Source organism: Budorcas taxicolor, chromosome 3 (assembly GCF_023091745.1).
Source record: "Budorcas taxicolor isolate Tak-1 chromosome 3, Takin1.1, whole genome shotgun sequence".
Taxonomy (NCBI): Eukaryota; Metazoa; Chordata; class Mammalia; order Artiodactyla; family Bovidae; genus Budorcas; species Budorcas taxicolor.
Window position 1 is genome coordinate 12,667,440 of NC_068912.1, and position 14,102 is coordinate 12,681,541.

The window sequence follows — 14,102 nt, forward strand, 5'->3', positions numbered from 1 at the left end:
TTACTTGTTTCAGCACTCACTAGGCAATATGGATAATAGTTAACACATTTATGAGGTGCCTATTCTTATACCAACTGCATTAAATACTCTTTTTTTTCCATTTTATTTTTGAGGACACTTATAATCAAATGGGGGACTTCTCTGGTGTCTCAGATAGTAAAGAATTTGCCTGCAGTGCAAGAGACGCAGGTTCAGTCTCTCGGTTGGGAAGACCCCCTGGAGAATGGAATGGCACCCCACTCTAGTATTCTTGCCTGGAAAATTCCATAGACTGAAGAGCATGGTGGGCTACTGTCCATGGGGTCACAGAGAGTCGGACACTACTGAGTGACTAACTCCTTCATAATCAGATGGATAGTAGGTGAAAATGTTTTTGCTCTATGCTTACTCAGAATTCTCCTTAAGAGCATCCTCTATAAAAACTGTTTTAAGACAATGTTGATTTTAATATGTTCTGAAAATTCTAAGTTTTTAACTATTATCCTACAAAGTTTATGTGCTTGTTTACTTGTCTACTTTGCCTCATGACTAATCATCTAGAAGAAAAGTTTGCCAACACTGCATGTATTAGTTTGCTAGTGTTGCCATAACAGTTACCACAGACTGGGTGACTCAAACAACAAAAATTTTTTTCTCACTGATCTAGAAGCCAGAATTCCAAGGTCAAGTTGTCAGAAGGTTTGGTTGCTCTTGAGGTCTCTCTCTTCAGCTTATAGATGGCCATCTTCTCACATCAGTGTCTTCACACCATCTTTTCTCTTGACATCCCTTTTGACTGTGTATGTGCAAATCTTCTCTTCTTGTAAAGATACCATTTAAATTAGATTAGGGATCTCCCTAACAGCCTCATCTTCATTTAGTTTCCTTCTTAAAAGGCCCTCTTTCCAAGTACAGCTGCATTATGAGGCACTAGGCATTAGGGCCTAAATATATGAATTTTAGGAAGACACGATTCAGCCCATAACACTGGATACATTCACTTTCAAAATCTTCTTCACTTTACTTCTTATTGACTTTCAAATGTGTGTATGTGTGTATTTTTAACAGAAGTGTCTTATAGATATCCAGACGTCAAAGACTGTTGGTATGGCTTAAGAAAGTAACCTGTAACTTATAAAATGTCTATGACTCTGTATTGTTCTTTATTAATAATTGTTACCCCAGTATTTACATTTAAATAGACATCTCTGCTTTCTAAATTGTAGAAATAATTCTGAATTTTCTTTTTCTGACTTTTCTTCATTAAACATAAAGGAAAACAATACATTTTGTTTTTGAAATGTAGAAAGTAGAAAGAGTTACTCTATTGGTGATCAAGGTTTATAATAAACCTAGAGTAATTAAGATTACTACATTGCATTGACATAAGGATAGACTTATAGACGAAAGGATCAGAATAAGGGGTCCAAAGACAGACCTATGTATATACAGATGGGTTCCAAGGGGTTGCAAAAGGTCAGACATGACTTCACAACAGAACAATATACACATAGGGACACTTAAAGTACACCATAATTAATACTTCATATCAGTGTTACTAATCAATAACTAAGACTGAAAAATGCAAATTTTACCTCCATGTCACACCACACACAAAAATCAAGTCTAAGTATATTGTATTGTGTGCTCAGTCTTGCCCAACTCTCTGTGGCCCCATGGACTGTAGCCCACCAGGCTCCTCTGCCCATGCAAATTTCCAGGCAAGAATACCAGAGTGGGTGCCATTTCCTACTCCAGGGGATCTTCTCGGCCCAGAGATCAAACCCACATCTCTTGTGTCTCCTGCATTGGCAGGCGGATTCTTCACCTCTAGCACTATTACTAGCTTTGACTAGTCTGTCTAGTCAAAGCTATGGTTTTTCCAGTAGTCATAGATGAATGTGAGAGTTGGACCATTAAAAAAGCTAAGCACTGAAGAATTGATGTTTTTGAACTGTGGTGTTGGAGAAGACCCTTAAGAGTCTCTTGAACTGCAAAGAGATCAAACCAGTCAATTGTAAAGGATATCAGCACTGAATATTCATTGGAAGGACTGATGCTGAAGCTGAATTCCAATACTTTGACCATCTGATGTGAAGAACTGACTCATTGGGAAAGACCCGGACGCTGGAAAGATTGAAGGCAGGAGGAGAAGGGGATGACAGAGGATGAGATGGTTGGATGGCATCACCGATTGGATGGACCTGACTTTGAGCAATCTACGGGAGTTAGTGATGAACAGAAAAACATGGTGTGCTGCAGTCCATGGGGCAGCAAAGAATCAGATATGACTGAGCAACTGAACTGAACTGAACACCACCTGAGAAGTCCCAGGTATAGTGTAGATATAAATATAAAAGGTAAAGTAATTAAGCTTCTCAAAGATAAAATAGTAAAGTACTTTGCAAGGTGGGATTCCCAGATGAGTGGAATCAGCATCATCTGGAAGTCAAGAGAAATTAAGTTCTTAAACTTTTTCCCTGACCTGAAGAATTAAAAACTCTGGAGGTTTGTCTCAACAAATGCACTTTAAAAGTGCTTCTAGATGATTCTGATGTCCACTCAAGTTTGAGAACCAGAGACTGAGACTATTTCATCATGACCACCAGGTTTGGGTAAATAAGTTACAAGAGTAGAATAAAATAATCATAAATAAAGATATCAATGAACTGCAATCCATTAATAAGGAATAATTTTCATCAAAATGCAACTTGAAAACAGTGAAAAGTATCCAGAGACTGGTAGATATGCTCACAATCCATATCAAACAAAAGACTAGTATAAAAAACTTATAAAGAACTTCAATTCAATAAGTTAAATACTGAATTGTTTTTCAGTATGGTAGGAAAAAATGGTGGTGTGGTCTCTTCCTCACCACACACATACACATAGCTAAAACCTTAAACTGGTACTCCACAAAAGAGTGTATCCAAATGGTTAATAGGAATATGAAAAGATGTTAAGTACCATTAGTCAACAGGGAGAAATGAAACAAAATAACAATTGGATGCACTACACATCCATCAGAAGGTTAAAATTAAAAATGTTAATATATCAGTATGATTGAGGATGCTAATAAGATGGAAGGTAGATTGGTATAAACACTATGAAAATCTGTTTCTCAGTATTTATTAAATATAAAAAGTGTATATAACCTGTGAATCAGCAATTTTATTTATATGTATATACCCAAGAGAAATGAGTGTTTATGTTCACAAAAGATGTGCAAAAAAGTGTTCAGAGCAGCATTATTCAATATAGCTAAAATCTAGGCATAATTCAAATGTTTATCTATAGTAGAACAGGTAGACTGTGGTATATTCACACAATGAAATACTACATAGCGATGAAAAACAATAAATTACTGCTACGTGTAACAACATGAATAAATCTCACAAAAATAATGTTAGGGAGGTGGTCCTAAGATGGCGGAGGAATGGGACGGGGAGACCACTTTCTCCCCCACAAATTCATCAAAAGAACTTTTGAACACTGAGTAAATTCCACAAAACAACTTCTGAATGCTGGCAGAGGACATCAGGCACCCAGAAAAGCAGCCCATTGTCTTTGAAAGGAGGTAGGAAAAAATATAAAAGACAAAAAAAAGAGACAAAAGAGGTAAGGATGGAGTCTTGAAAAAGAGAGAAGTTTCCAAACACCAAGAAACACTCTCACTGCCGAGTCTGTGGCAAGCCTTGGAACCACAGAGGGCAACATAACCAGGAGGAAAAATAAATAAATAATTAAAACCCACAGATTATGTGCCCAACGGTAACTCTCCCAGTAGAGAAGCAGCACAGACACCTGCATCCGCCACTAGCAAGCGGGGGCTGGGCAGGGAGGTGCGGGCTGCATTGCTTAGAGTGAAGACTGGGCCTGAATGCCCCAAGGGCAATCTGAGGGAACTAACTTGGGCTAGCAAACCAGACTGTGGGATAGCTACCACGCAAAAAGCCTTAGCCTAAGACACTGCCAGGCCCACTCACAGAACAAAGGACTGAGCAGAGCTAGCCGGCTGCAGATCATCCCCCTCCGGTGATAGGCAGCCAGAGCCAGAAGGGGGCAATCGCGGCCCCAGAGAGACATTATCTACCAAACCGCAAGCAGGCTTCATTGCTAACTAAGACTTCTTGGGATTCTGGATGGTCAACATCCACCTAATCTGCCATCCATCTGCCAGTTGTACACCCAGAAAACCAAGCCCCAGGGATGAGAGAGGCGATAAGTTGCAGCGATTGCACTCGCCAAACACCTGGTCACCTTAGCTGCTTGGACCTGGGAAGGGCACAAAACGCAGGCCCAACCGAGTCTGCACCTCTGAGGACTACCCGAGTACCTGAACCTGAGCGGCTTAGACCTGGGAAGTGCATACAACCCAGGGCCGACCTCAGACAGTTACCAGCAGAGCAACCTACAGCCTAAGCAGTGTAGGCAGGGAAAGCACACACACCGTGAGTAGGGGCAAACCCAGTGTGGCTGAGACACTGCGAGCACATGCCAATGTTATTTGTTTGCAGCTTCCCTCCCTCCCCACAGCATGACTGAACAAGTGAGCCTAAAACGGTGTCCACCACCGCCCCCTTGTGTCAGGGCGGAAATTAGATACTGAAGAGACCAGCAAACAGAAGAAGCTGAACCAGAGGGAACCTTCTTGGAAGTGACAGGTGCAATAGATTAAAACCCTGTAGTTAGTACTGACTACATAGGAAGGGGCCTATAGATCTTGAGAGATATAAGCCAGATCAAGGAACTATCTGAAAATGAACTGACCCCACACTGCCCACAACAACACAGAGAAAGTCCTAGATATAGTTTTACTATTTTTACTACCATCTTTATTTTTTTTTAATTTTATTTTTTTATTTTTAAGTCCTCTATTAGGGCGGTGACCCTGAGGAGCCATCCCGAGCCCGAGGCTAGGGATGACAGCTGGAAGGAGCCACCCACGTGCCTGAGGCCAGGGCCTGCAGCTGGGAGGAGCAACCTGAGGAGTGGTGGCTGCGCAGGCACAGGAGGGCCTAGAGGAGCCATCCCACGTTGAAGGTCAGGAACGGTGGCGGTAAGGAGATACCCCTCATCCAAGGTAAGGAGCAGTGGCTGTGCTTTGCTGGAGCAGCCGTGAAGAGATACTCCCACATCCAAGGTAAGAGAAACCCAAGTAAGGTGGTAGGTACTGCAAGAGGGCATCAGAGGGCAGACACAATGAAACCATACTCACAGAAAACTAGTCAATCTAATCACACTAGGACCACAGCCTTGTCTAACTCAATGAAACCAAGCCATGCCTGCGGGACAACTCAAAATGGGCAGGTCATGGTGGAGAGGTCTGACAGAGCCTGGTCCACTGGAGAAGGGAATGGCAAGCCACTTCAGTATTCTTGCCTTGAGAACCCCATGAACAGTATGAAAAGGCAAAATGATAGAACACCAAAAGAGGAACTCCCCAGATCATTAGGTGCCCAATATGCTACTGGAGATCAGAGGAGAAATAACTACAGAAAGAACGAAGGGATGGAGCCAAAGCAAAAACAATACCCAGCTGTGGATGTGACTGGTGATAGAAGCAAGATCTGATGCTGTAAAGAGCAATATTGCATAGGAACCTGGAATGTCAGGCCCATGAATCGAGGCAAATTGGAAGTGGTCAAACAAGAGATGGCAAGAGTGAACGTCGACATTCTAGGAATCAGTGAACTAAAATGGACTGGAATGGGTGAATTTAACTCAGATGACCATTGTATCTACTACTGTGGGCAGGAATCCCTCAGAAGAAATGGAGTAGCCATCATGGTCAACAAAAGAGTCCGAAATGCAGTACTTGGATGCAATCTCAAAAATGACAGAATGATCTCTGTTCATCTCCAAGGCAAACCATTCAATATCACAGTTATCCAAGTCTATCTCCCAACCAGTAATGCTGAAGAAGCTGAAGTTGAACGGTTTTATGAAGACCTACAAGACCTTTTAGGACGAACACCCAAAAAAGATGTCCTTTTCATTATAGGGGACTGGAATGCAAAAGTAGGAAGTTAAGAAGCACCTGGAGTAACAGGCAAATTTGGCCTTGGAATGCAGAATGAAGCAGGGAAAAGACTAATAGAGTTTTGCCAAGAAAATGCACTGGTCATAGCAAATACCCTCTTCCAACAACACAAGAGAAGACTCTACACATGGACATGCCCAGATGGTCAACACCGAAATCAGATTGATTATATTCTTTGCAGCCAAAGATGGAGAAGCTCTATACAGTCAACAAAAACAAGACTGGGAGCTGACTGTGGCTCAGATCATGAACTCCTTATTACCAAATTCAGACTTAAATTGAAGAAAGTAGGGAAAACCGCTAGACCATTCAGGTATGACCTACATCAAACCCCTTATGATTATACAGTGGAAGTGAGAAATAGATATAAGGGCCTAGATCTGATAGATAGAGTGCCTGATGAACTATGGAATGAAGTTCGTGACATTGTGCAGGAGACAGGATCAAGACCATCCCCGTGGAAAAGAAATGCAAAAAAGCAAAATGGCTGTCTGGGGAGGCCTTACAAATAGCTGTGAAGAGAAGAGAGGTGAAAAGCAAAGGAGAAAAGGAAAGATATAAGCATCTGAATGCAGAGTTCCAAAGAATAGCAAGAAGAGATAAGAAAGCCTTCTTCAGCAATCAATGCAAAGAAATAGAGGAAAACAACAGAATGGGAAAGATTAGAGATCTCTTCAAGAAAATTAGAGATACCAAGGGAACATTTCATGCAAATATGGGCTCAATAAAGGACAGAAATGGTATGGACCTGTTAGGTAGGCAGAATAGGGAAAAGGAGTCCAAAATGGCGGTGGCTAAAAGACAAGGAAGGGAAAAGCCTGTGAAAATAGAACAAAAGAAGGTTCGAGGACCAGAGTGAAGACTTCAGGTAGAACAAACAGCACTCCTGGCTAAGCCCAATTTGCATAGGTCAGGCCCAGGTGGAGGAAAAACATATAAAAGGAGGAGCCAAAGCCTCTCTCTCTCTCTCTCTCTCTCTCTCTCTCTCTCTCTCTCTCTCTCTCTCTCTCTCTCGCTTCCTCTCCCATGCACTCCTCCACTCTCTTCTCTTCAAGTCTTTGGGTTGGCATGCCCTCATGCTTCGAGGATGTATTCTCCTGCTATCTTCTAAATAAAATAGAGCTGTAACACTGATTTGCCTAAGAGCTATAACGCAGTTTGTCCAAGACCCGAGAGCTGTGACGTGCCGAGGGCTTTAATGTCCATCGCCCCAAATCTTTGTTGTGATGAGACAAAGAACCGAGGAACATACACGCGCGTGCCATCTATGGTGCCGTGACTCAGATGTAACCTGGCTGAAACAACCTCCACGCGGAAGAGGCCAGGCACAGCAGGAGCCCAACTCAGCGAAGCTCCTGCGGTAGAGGCGGAACGTGAAGAAAATCCAGCACAGGGGAAGGCCCATCGTGCTGGAAACTGGGACAGCGAAAAACAAACTCAGCAGAAAGCTCACGTGGCCCAGTCTCAGATCCCAGAAGATCTCTGGTTAAGGTAAGAGGTCCTCGCTGGAGGGACATGCCTAAGGAAATCTTAGTTCCCTTACAATCTCTTGTTTCTTGTTCCCTCAAACCTCCTGCGAACAGGCCGGCGGCAGGGGGCACAATTGAGGGACTCTGGAGAGGCTACTCCTCAGCATGTCCCAAAGGCGCTATCTGCTGAGCCCCAGTAGTTGTTACACAAGCTGGTGGGGGGTTCTTCTGTCCTTTCTCTTCTCTGTGCCAAGGATCAGACCAATGAAACTGTGAGCACCGGTCAGATATTTAGCAAATTTTCCAGCGGGCTATGAAGGGGATTCCTTGGCACGTTTTTCCCACCGCTTTTTTCTCCTGTCCTTCAGCTCTCTCTCAGGACTCAAGCTCGGCCAAAACTAATGAAACTCAGGCCCTGATGTCTCATTGCAAAAATTCATTGAGAAACATAGCGAGAAGACGTAGATTTGTTAGGATCCAGAGAGAAGCCACTCTTCAGGGTGTGAACCATTGCCAAGGGCAAGGGCTGGGGCCACGGAATTAGGCCTGGCTAGGTTTTGTGAAGGGATGGAATTCATATGCTAATGAGTGGGAGGATCATCCCTACCATTGGGGAACCACCCACTCCTCCCTTTTTTGACCATGCCTTGGAGCTGTCCCGCCACCACTGGGTGTGTCTGTTGGCTTATAGATTAGGGATTAAGTACTTTAATTTTACTTTTCATCTTGGACCCAGTTGTTTTTAATTGGTTTACATTATACCCTTGTGCTATGTCATTCTTTCAAAGGTTGTGCTCTTCCCCCTTCCCTCCTGTTTCATGCTCTTTGCCTGAGCCCCATCCAGACCCACAAGGTTGCCTCTATAATCTTCTGGAGAGACAACCAGAAAATAGCTGGCCTTGGGAGGGAAATACTGTATAATATCCAACCCCCTAATCCTGCCCAGTACTGGTTACACTGGAGACCTTGGGGACTCCCAAACTCCAGTCTGGGGGTCCCAGGAGGTCATCACGCCTTGACCTGCCTAGGGATCAGGTCCTCAAAAGGTTGTCACCCCTCAACCTGCTCAGGGATCCGCTAGTTCCGGGGGTCCCAGGAGGTCATCACGCCTTGGCCTGCCTAGGGATCTGGTCCTCGAAAGGTTGTCACGCCTCAACCTGCTCAGGGATCCGCTAGTCCCAGGGGTCCCAGGAGGTCATCACGCCTTGGCCTGCCTAGGGATCTGGTCCTCGAAAGGTTGTCATGCCTCAACCTGCTCAGGATCCGCTAGTTCCAGGGGCCCCAGGAGGTCATCACGCCTTGACCTGCCTAGGGATCTGGTCCTCGAAATGTTGTCACGCCTCAACCTGCTCCGGGATCCGCCAGTCCCAAGGGTCCCAGGAGGTCGTCACGCCTCGACCTGCCCAGGGACCCAATTCTTGGGAGGCCATCACGCCTCAACCTGCCTGGGGATTCAATCTCTAGGAGGCTGTCACGCTTCAGCCTGCCTGAGGATCTGCACCCTGACCCAGGGACGCCTGGCTCTCAGGTGGCAACAGTTCTGGGTAGGATAAGCTTCAGAAAGACTCACCCCTAAGGAAGTCCACCCATGGAAACAGAAGGAAGCCTACTGTGGGGCTGTGCCCAGTCTCAGCAATAACTCAGGAGCCCAATGAGAACCCCACTGCCTTTCTAGAAAGGCTAAAAGAGGCACTCCAAAAGTTTACCAATCTGGACTTAGACTCTTACGAGGGCAGGTGATTTTAAAGGACAAATTCCTGTCCCAATGTGCATCAGATATCAGAATTAAGTTACAACAGCTACAACAGCAGGACCCCACTGCCTCTTTAGATGAGATGGTCCAGACAGCCACCAATACCTTTTATAACAGAGAACAGGGGGAGGAGGCCAAGGCCCAGGAGGAGAGAAAGAAAGAGACAAGGCATGCCCAGATGCTGGCCGCCCTCCAGAGAAGCCCTATGGCAAACCCTGAGTCCTTGAAAGACAAGGCACGAGACAAATGCCTGATCTGTAGACAGGCGGGGCATTGGGCCAAAGAGTGTCCAAACCACGACAAGTCTCCTAGAACGGCTTGCCACAAATGCCATCAACTGGGACATTGGGCGGCACTCTGCCCTCGGAACCCAAGAGCCTCAAGGTCAAGTGCCAAGCCTACCCTCATGATGGTTCAAGAGGACTGAAGCAGCCTGCTCCAGCCAGCCTGCCTGTCACAGATAACCATCATGGGGCTGGAGCCAAGGGTGCAACTGGATGTTGCAGGTAGGTCTGAAAATTTCTTGGTTGACACAGGGGCTACTACTCTGTCTTGATCTCCTACTCTGGAACCTTTTCCTCCCAAACCTGTACCATTTTGGGTGCTACAGGAAAAGCAACTACTAAAAGATTCACCCGAGCACTTCTTTGTTGCTGGGATGGACAAATATTTTCCCACCAGATTCTGGTGGTCCCTGAGTGTCCTACTCCCTTATTGGGAAGAGATATACTCACTAAACTGGGGGTCACCCTTGTGATGGGAAGTTTTTCAGCCCCTAGAGCTCTACAGCTCCTGGTTACTACTGAGCAACACACACCTTCAATAGAGAGGGGCCAAAAACCATGGGAAGACAAAATTAACCCCCACGTGTGGGACCAGGGGATTCCTGGACGAGCCTACCAAGCCGAACTGGTCATCATTGTCCTCTGAGATCCCACTCGGTTTCCTCAATGGAAACAATACCCTCTCAAAAGAGAGGCTCAGGAGGGACTATACCCTTTAATAAATAAATTCCTTGCTTGTGGGCTATTGGTCCCCACCAGTTCACCATGTAACACCCCAATCCTCTCAGTAAAGAAAAAAGACAGAGCCTGGTGAATGGTTCAAGATCTCTGGATCATAAATGAAGCTGTAGTCCCCCTCCATCCCACAGTACCCAATCCCTATGTAATCTTGGGAGAAATCCCACCCAGTGCCAAGTGGTTTACAGTCTTGGATCACAAAGATGCATTTTTTTGCATACCACTGGTAAAGAATCCCAATATCTTTTTGCCTTTGAGTGGGAGGCCCCAGGAGAAAAACGCCAACAGATGACTTGGACAGTATTACCTCAGGGGTTCAGAGATAGCCCCCACCTGTTTGGACAGGCCCTTAGCCGGGATCTCCTAGATCTGGACCTGGGACCTAATGGGAAAATATTACAATACGTAGATGACCTACTAATCTGCTCTCCAGATGAGAAAAGTGCCCAACAACATGCAATTCAGGTTCTAAACTTTTTGGCAGAAAGGGGATATAAAGTCTCCAGTGCTAAGGCACAGATGGTCGAGACAAAGGTCACTTACCTGGGAGTTCAGATTACACACGGGTCCAGGAGGCTGTCCTCTGATCGTGTACAAGGAATGCTCCAGTTGCCCCCCCCCCCCCCCCCCACGACTCAATTGCAAGCTTTCCTGGGACTAACTGGATATTGTAGAATCTGGATACCCAACCATGGTCTAATTGCCCAGCCCTTAGATGAAAGCTTAAAGGGATGAGATGATTCAATCCCACTGATGGGGGAAACTCCTCAAAAGAAGGCAGAGACTGCACTAAAACAGGCCTTAACTCAGGCACCTGCCTTGAGGTTGCCACACCCAGAAAAAGCATTCCAACTTTATGTCCATGAAAGAGAGGGAATAGCTTTGGGAGTGTTAACTCAAAGGTTGGGACCTGAGCCCCAGCCTGTAGCTTACTTATCCAAAAAGCTCGATCCAACTACCCGAGGCTGACCTCCCTGCCTTCAAAATCTAAAAGCTATTGCAATCGTGATAGAAGATGCTTTAAAACTCTCCTTTGGGGGGCAAACTATTTTTACTAGCCACCAAGTAAAACAACTCCTAAATGGGAGAGGCCATTTATGGATGTCTGATCAAAGAATCCTCAGATATCAAGTAATGCTAATGGAAAATCCAGGCCTCACTATATCCCCTTGTGAGGTTCTTAATCCAGCCACCCTCCTGCCTACCCCCGAGGGCTCTCTCCCCTTTCACTCTTGTCTAGAAACCTTGGACCACTGGACAAAACCCCGAGAGGGATTGTCAGAAGATCCTCTGACCAATCCTGAGGAAATCTGGTACACTGATGGAAGCAGCTTTGTCTTGGATGGGAAAAGAAGAGCCGAGTATGCAGTAGTCTCCAATTTTGAGACCATAGAGGCTAAGCCTCTGTCACCAGCAGTCAAGGTACCAGGACATGACTCCTGGATTCACGACTCATGAGTCAAGCCATGGAAGAAGACAGAAGAGGACACTCAATATACCTGTGAGCCCCTGGGAGATCTCAGATACCTGTTCAGGACTACCAATGAGTGCCATTCTAATGAACACCCCCAGAATCTGGTTTCTGGGGATAAGATTTCTCAGGATAGCTCTACACAGCCAACACAGCTTGACAGAGATTGTACTCCAAAACAGACAGGAGATAGATCTTCTGATCCCTGAACAAGGAGGGACTTGAGCCATCCTGGTGATGTGAATTTAAAATTGACTAATGCCCCTACTAGTCCTTGTTATGCTACATTGATGTTGCTTATGATTATTCCATGTACTGTCAATTGTCTAACCTGTTTTGTCTCTGCCCAGGTCAACAAGCTACAACATGCAGTGCCAGTTCAACAAAGATATAAAACTAGAGCTGACCATGAAAAATATCACACCCTTAGATGGACACTGCAATAAGGACTCTGAGGCTTGAGACTAGCAAGAGGGGGAGGCCAAATATCCCTCGCCGCCCCAGTTCAGCAGGAAGTAGCCAGAAAGACCTCGACGCCCCTATTCCCAAAGAATTGGGCCTCCCATCTCTTGAGGGGGGAATGTTAGGTAGGTAGAATAGGGAAAAGGAGTCCAAAATGGCGGCGGCTAAAAGACAAGAAAGGGAAAACCCGCGAAAATAGAACAAAAGAAGGTCTGAGGACCAGAGTGAAGACCTCAGGTAGAACAAACAGCACTCGAGCTGTAACACTGATTTGCCTAAGAGCTATAATACAGATTGTCCAAGACCTGAGAGCTGTGACGCACTGAGGGCTTTAATGTCCGTCGCTCCAAATCTTTGTTGTGATGAGACAAAGAACCGAGAAACATACACTTGCATGACAGACCTAACAGAAGCAGAAGATATTAAGAAGAGGTGGCAAGAATACACAGAAGAACTGTACAAAAAAAATCTTCAAGACCCAGATAGTCATGATGATGTGACCACTAATCTAGAACCAGATACTTGGAATGTGAAGTCAAGTGGGCCTTAGAAAGCATCACTACGAACAAAGCTAGTGGAGGTGATGGAATTCCAATTGAGCTGTTTCAAATCCTGAAAGATGATGCTGTGAAAGTGCTGCACTCAATATGCCACCAAATTTGGAAAACTCAGCAGTGGCCACAGGACTGGAAAAGGTCAGTTTTTATTCCAATCTCAAAGAAAGGCCATGCCAAAGAATGCTCAAACTACCGCACAATTGCACTCATCTCACATGCTAGTAAAGTAATGCTCATAATTCTCCAAGCCAGGCTTCAGCAATACATGAACCGTGAACTCCCTGACGTTCAAGCTGGTTTTAGAAAAGGCAGAGGAACCAGAGATCAAATTGGCAGCATCCGCTGGATCATGGAAAAAGCAAGAGAGTTCCAGAAAAACTATTTCTGCTTTATTGACTATGCCAAAGCCTTTGACTGTGTGGATCACAATAAAATGTTGAAAATTCTGAAAGAGATGGGAATACCAGACCACCTGATCTGCCTCTTGAGAAATCTGTATGCAGGCCAGGAAGCAACAGTTAGAACTGGACATGGGAAAACAGACTGGTTCCAAATAGGAAAAGGAGTACGTCAAGGCTGTATATTGTCACCCTGCTTATTTAACTTCTATGCAGAGTACATCATGAGAAACTCTGGACTGGAAGAAACACAAGCTGGAATCAAGATTGCCGGGAGAAATATCAATAACCTCAGATACGCAGATGACACCACGCTTATGGCAGAAAGTGAAGAAGAGCTAAAAAGCCTCTTGATGAAAGTGAAAGGGAGAGCAAAAAAGTTGGCCTAAAGCTCAACATTCAGAAAATGAAGATCATGGCATCCGGTCCCATCACTTGATGGGAAATAGATGGGGAAACAGTGGAAACAGTGTCAGACTTTATTTTTTGGGCTCCAAAATCACTGCAGATGGGGACTGCAGCCATGAAATTAAAAGACGCCTACTTCTTGGAAGAAAAGTTACAACCAACCTAGATAGCATATTCAAAAGCAGAGAGATTACTTTGCCGACTAAGGTCCATCTAGTCAAGGCTATGGTTTTTCCAGTAGTCATGTATGGATGTGAGAGTTGGACTGTGAAAAAGGCTGAGCGCCGAAGAATTGATGCTTTTGAACTGGGGTGTTGGAGAAGACTCTTGAGAGTCCCTTGGACTGCAAGGAGATCCAACCAGTCCATTCTGAAGGAGATCAGCCCTGGGATTTCTTTGGAAGGAATAATGCTAAAGCTGAAACTCCAGTACTTTGGCCACCTCATGCGAAGAGATGACTCATTGGAAAAGACTCTGATGCTGGGAGGGATTGGGGGCGGGAGGAGAAGGGGACGACCGAGGAGGAGATGATGGCTGGAT